Source organism: Nematolebias whitei, chromosome 3, assembly GCF_014905685.2.
Source record: "Nematolebias whitei isolate Nwh7 chromosome 3, NemWhi1, whole genome shotgun sequence".
Taxonomy (NCBI): Eukaryota; Metazoa; Chordata; class Actinopteri; order Cyprinodontiformes; family Rivulidae; genus Nematolebias; species Nematolebias whitei.
In genome coordinates, this window is record NC_056500.1 from 40,379,618 (window position 1) to 40,386,232 (window position 6,615).

The window sequence follows — 6,615 nt, forward strand, 5'->3', positions numbered from 1 at the left end:
CATAAATACTGTTTATTGTAATTAAACTGTTATTATTTAGCACATTTATGTTATAGTGCAGCGCGACGTGTGCGCGTGCCTCGTTCTATAAACAGCGATATTAGAACTAGATCAGATTGTATTTCTTCCAACACAGATGTTGGTCACAGCACCTGGAATCTGACGTAGATTAACTACGAGATTAAAAATATATTCCATCAGTCGTAGTTCAGAAAGCAGTGTGTCCGCCGCCATGTTGATAGAAATATAGCGACTGTCCGCGCGTGCGTGTGCACGTGGTTTAACGCAAAGCCTCAGCGGGAGATATCTGCGAGGGGTCAGCGAAAAACCTCCATTCTGGAAGGTGGATTCAGAAACCTCCGGATTTGAAGAGGGGGGCCACTGGTGTCGTGTAAATGATCAGCAGAACCGCAGAGAGAAAGCTGTGGGTGCACTCAAAATACTCCCCGTGTAAACGGCCCCTTAAAAACAATTATTGCAGTCACTGTTTTGAATTTGCAAGATCATTAATTGGCTAAAAAGGAAGTGACCGCTTAGCATATTCATCATGCTCCTCTCTATTGCTTACGAAACTTGTTTTATGTTGTTTTTATGGACATGCTACAAGACAAAAAGAAAAGGTTTACAGCTGCCAATCTAAATGAAAACCTCACAGGCAGAAATTTTCTTCCAAAAAAAAATACACACAAAAACTCGCAAATGGAGCAATGCTGCATTAGAAGAACAAGAATATACTTTCATAATGTTGCAGAAAATACTCCAGGATAAAATGCTACAACATTTCCAAATGAAAATGAACAAAACAAAACAGAGCCAAAAAAAAAGAAAGAAATTAAAAAGTTGTGGTTATTTTAGTCAAACCTTGAAAACAATGTTATGCTCAGCATAAAGTGTGTGGAAAGGTACATTCTGTCACTGTGAATGTACTGAGAAATGTTAAAGTTTGGTCTCAATAAACAGCTTCATTGCTCCAAAAAGACACCATTTAGCATTTTGCATCAAGAAGAACCTTTTCCAATTGGTTTTGAGGAAATTACACACTTCACAATGCTGTTTGGAATGTTTATAAACTGTTTTTTCCTATAATTGTGACAGCTACTGCTTAAAAAAAGATCTTAAAAATTAATATGGATTTCACAGTGCAAGGCAATAAACACCTAAACAAGACCTAAACAACCAATAAATATAAACTAAAGAAATATTACTTACTTCAAGATTACTACATTGTTGATACAAGTCCTTTTGTAAAGACGTAATATCGTCTAACAAGTCAAACTTTTTAAGAAAAAAGTATTCAATATAAGTAAAGTAAGTAAAGTACATTATCAGGCTTGTCACTTTAATGGATGAATGGCAGGTTTAGTTGTTAATGTGTTTTTTTGTCAAACTACATCTAAACTGTTTCAACACACCCTAAATCTATAACCAGTGGTGTGCTGTTGAAATAATCCATGTCACCACTGCAGTCTGGTCACTGGGCATTTCTATGAGAAATGTACAAAGATTTTCTTTGATTTAAGACAAATCAAAAACGCATATACTCGATAAACAAACCACGTTTAAACTAAATTCACACCTTGGCATCTAATACTCATCTAGCCAATTGAAACATTTCAACATCTTGTGATAAATGAGCTGATATTTATAACTGCATTTGAAACTTGCTTACATCTTAAATTCCTCTATGCTCCTAAAGTCTTTTAAAAGCAGCAGATTGGCCTCCATCCTTTTGGGGAAGAGTCTCTATCTAAGACATTTTAGATATTTAAGTGTTGCACTAAAAAGTACTGCGAGTAATATTAAAGATAGAAGTATCTCAATTAAGAAACTAAAATACCTCATATCACAATGTCATTTGGCAAGTAGTGAAACTAAACCATTTCATTTTTAATAGTAAATCTTTATTTACTTTAATAAATTTAATTTACTTTAATTCAATATACCGTATTATTTTACATTATTAGTGTTTTGCGTACATCTTAGTTGCTTATATACGGTTTCTTTTTTAAAAAACTTTATATCTTTGCTATTTTGGGGAGTAACTGGGACCTGGAGTACACAATTTTATTCCACCTCATGTACCACATGACAAATGACAAAGAACCTTGAACTTGATTTAACCAAGTAAGATTAGATTGCTGCATTTGAGTCCGTGTTAAAATTTGGAAGCATGTCTTTAGCTTGATTAAGTTTTTGATAAGGTTTAGTGTAAAATGTGCTGCTAGAATGTTGGAAGTTTATCATTTAAACATCATCTCAGTGGTGATAAATCATGGAGTAAGTAATCTAGAGGCAATTATTTTGCGTGTATTTACCTGTTTGTGAGAATAAAAACTATAAAGCGGCAGATCAAACTCAGGCCCTGTTCACACGACAACAATCCAATGCAAACAGAATATTTTTCCCATTTCTATTAACACATTTACATGAAAACGTTTTAATTATTGTCTCTGATTACACAGTAATGTAGACGTGGAAACGGTGTAATTCCTCCACAACACCAATAGTTGGTGCTACATTCTTTGAAACTTGAAACTCTAAGTGTGCATGCGTTAAAAAAAAAAGTTATACATGAAAGCCACTACTACCGTCAAGATGGCAGAGAATAATGTATTTCTATGGACAGACGACGTTACTTAGGGTGACTTTGAATTATAAAACTGCAGAATTTCAAGAGAACATTGACTGGGAATCATGTCAGTCGAAGTACGCATTACTTGGAACAGTATCCGGCTAATGAGAGGAGCAAATGGAGAAGACTTCCCTCATGAGAAAACCACCATAACAAAAGCCCAGGTGAAGTCCAAACTGAAAGCAGTCCGAGGAAAATACAGGCGTGCTGTGGACTTTGGACGTCAGAGTGGCCAAGGACGTGTGGTGCTAATTTTCTTTGTGCTGCGTGAGGAAGTATGAGGTGGTTCACCGGCTACCAGCGCCCTAGATTTCAGTGTCGAAACAGCTGCTTTTCACCACGGCACCAAGAAAGAAACCACCGTTTCAGACTCACGCAGTTCAACACCACATTCAGTGTGTGAATTAAATGAGGAGTCAACAGTTGTGAAGTCCCAAAGAGAAATGCTTCAAGTTGGTAAAAATTATTGATTAATATCAACTAATATTAATTAATATTAATTAATTGGGGGTGGGGGGTTTCAGACCAGGCTGCAAACCCACAGACAAAAGAGGCTGAAAAAAGGCTCAGCTCAAAACCAGCCACTAAGCTTAAACTGAAAAGGTTCAAAACAGAGCCTGTTTTATCTAAATCACATACAGTGAACCCTCGTTTTTCACGGGGGTTACGTTCCAAAAAGAACCCGTGATAGGTGAAATCCGTGAAGTAGTAACCTTTTTTTTTTACAATTATTATACACTGAAATACTCCATAATACATTCAAACCCAAGAACAAAACCTTTTTACAGGCCCAAGCATGTGTTTAACAAATCAAAGTACTGTATAAACGTTTTTTTTACAAATAACTACTGTACTGGAGAGACTGTTTAGCCAATCAGAATGCAGAACACAATGCACGATGCAAATCCATGAAGCAGCGAGACCGTGAAAGGTGAACCGCGTTATAGCGAGGGTTCACTGTATATGTAAAGTTACGTTTACTTATTTGTAATCAAGTAACGTAAGAGCGAGTGGGGGTGTTTAAGTGTTTTGGACAACGCTCTTGTACTATTATTTTGGTAAGTACACGTATTTCCGGTTTCCGTTGATGTGCTGCTGTGCTAACTGAATATGAGAAATTTCCAGTGTTGCCAGATTGGGTGGTTTACTGCCAATTAGGAATGTGCGATATATACGGTACATGGTAGAAACGACAGAAATTTAGCCTACGATAGAGATTTGTCTTCTACCGGCTAACCGCAGTAATGCCGTGTCTGAAGTAAAATCAAAGTTGTCAGTTTAATCGTTACTTTTTTTTTAGTTGAAAACTGTAAGCAAGTGGCGTTAAAGTATTTTCTTCGAGGGCTAAATAACGAAGCTACAAGCTAACTGGTGATAAATATAGAAATACTCATATTGAACATAAATTAATCTGTCTATAATAAGCAGATTCTGAAATGTGACGTTTTGATTTTCTGAATAACGAGCAAGAACGTTCAGATTTAACTGATTTTGATTAATGACATTTATGAACATCCAGCCATCATCTTTTACCCGCTTTTTACATTTTGGGTCACGGGGGTCGCCGGTGCCCATGCCCAGCAATCACTGTGCGGGGGGTGGGGTACACCCTGGACAGGTCTCCAGTCCATCCCAGGGCCACATAGAGACAAACGAGACAAACAACCATTCACTCTCTCACTCACACCTAGGGACAATTTAGAGTTACCATCAGCCTAACATGCATGTTTTTGGTCTGTGGGAGGAAACCGGAGTACCCGGAGAAAACCCATGCATGCACGTAGAGAACATGCAAACTTCACCCAGAGGGGCACCCGGACAGGGATTGGAACCAGGGACCTGCGCGCTGAGAGGCAGCAGCTTTAGGCAGGTGCCAACAGAGGCACCAGTTGCGCCACCGTGCTGCCCTTTATGAACATATGAACACCAATATATCTTTACAGGGGTGGTATTGTGTGTATGTGTGAGTTTATTTATGTTTGTGTGTGTGCTCAAACAGTAAATATAACGATATATTTATTGGGCGAGTTTGTGTGTGATGGGGCGGTTTTTAACAGACTTTTGGGCTTGAAAACCTCGACTCTATCTGGCAACACTGGAAGAGACGGTGGTGAAGAACCGTTGTTAATGCAACAATAAAGACGAAGACAACGTCCTAAAAGGATCTCCGAGTGGTTTTGCTTATTATCCACCCTCACGAGAACAGAGCTGCGAAAATTTACTAAACCCTTAACACAAGCAAAATGAGATAAATCTGTTGTGGAAGTAGCTCTGAACTCTGGACGGTTGTTAGCATCGACGAGCTAACAACAAGCTAGCAGACTGGTACATCCACACATCTGCTCTTTATTAAACTCCCGATGGGTGTGTAAAATATAGCACACCTTAACACACTTGAAACAGGGACTTTACCGCTGAGAAGTGACGGTTTTCTCTCCGTACCTCTGCTAATAACGTTAGCACATGCTGTCTCTGTGCACGTGGCTAATGCCTAAAGTTACCGGTCGGATGTAAACAATGAAGCGCTTCAAGCTCAAAGAGACACGAAAGAAAATTTAAAACGTGGAGCTGAAGTATCGGAATTCAAAGCAACCTTTGTGTGTGTTTCATAATGTGAGTCATTTTGTATAAACTCACCTTTACCAGCGAATTGGAGGTTTCACAACTGTTCATAAACGTTTGTCCCACCGAAATAAGATCACGTAATGACGTAGTTCCGTCAGTCTCACCAAGAAAGTGATAACTTCCAGGTTTGTCCCACCAAAATAAGATTACCCAATGACGTATTTCCGTCAGTGACAAATAACTTCCAGGTTTGTTCCACCAAAATAAGATTACCCAATGACGTATTTCCGTCTCTCTCAAAAAGAAAATGATACATACATTAGAGGCGCTTAAATCAGGTTGGGAAAAGGAAAAAATAAAGAGCTTTGGATGGATAATAAATACCAAAGTTAATGAAGTCCATTTAGAGAAATTAGATATGTCATAAAGTTCCATTACCCACAATACCATCTTGGGTACTTCCTGATGCTATAGTAGATTTTGCATTATTAGAACAGAAAAATAAAAAAAACTTTTTTTACTATGAATACATATACAGTACAAGAATACATCAACCAGTATTATAATTATGTACATATATACACAGATGCATCTCAAAATACAGCTAATAGAATAGGGATAGTGTTTATTGTACCACAATTTCATATTAATAGGAAAAAGGGTTAGTGATGGAGTATCAGTTTATACAGGAGAAATGCTCACTTTACTTTTAGCAGTTCAGCGGGTAGAAGAGGTAAGACCATTAAAATCAATCATTTGCTCAGATTCTAGTTCATCACTGGCCAGTTTGAAACATAAGGCAGATATTAGACCAGCTATATTAATTAAAATAAAAAAAAAAAAAAAAAACACTTTATAGGATCAACATGATGGGGCTTACAGTAAATGTTATATGGGTTCCAGCTCATCACGGGGTTACGGGGAATGAAAAGGCAGACTGGATGGCTAAGGACAGCACTAGTCGGACGTGGTTGATGTTAATGTTAGGTTTAGTATAACAGAAATAAAGGGTATAATAAAACAAAAAAAAAATAAAGAAAGGTAGCAAAAATTATGGGAGGAAGAAAGGAAAGGGCGGTGGTTTTATAAAATCCAAAGGAAAAATGGAGAAAGATGGATTATAGTGCCTTTCTATCTAATCAAGATACTCAAAGAGCTTTACACAACAATCTGTGCCTCATTTACCCATTCATCCAGCACTCTACTAGATCTCTACAAAGCTAATTGAACAAATCATTCTAAAGAGACTAATCTGTGCTTTAGATCACATTCATACACTGATGGGACACACATCAGAGGCTATGAGGGGTTCAGTGTCTTGCCCATGGACACTTCGGCATGTGACTGCTGGTGGATTTGAACCCCCAACTCTTGCATTGGAGGACGACTGCTTTAACCATTCAGACACAGCCGCCCCC

General features: G+C 37.9%; 1 protein-coding gene across 1 annotated transcript in view; it reads right to left on the minus strand.

Annotated features, from left to right (window-relative positions):
• zcchc7 (zinc finger, CCHC domain containing 7) overlaps window positions 1-5,339 on the minus strand; it is a 105,915-nt gene extending 100,576 nt beyond the window's left edge. Inside the window, exon 1 of the mRNA XM_037674339.1 lies at window positions 5,270-5,339. The gene's annotated coding sequence lies outside the window, so the exon portion shown is untranslated. The remainder of the gene's footprint in view (window positions 1-5,269) is intronic.
• Window positions 5,340-6,615: the final 1,276 nt, after the last annotated feature.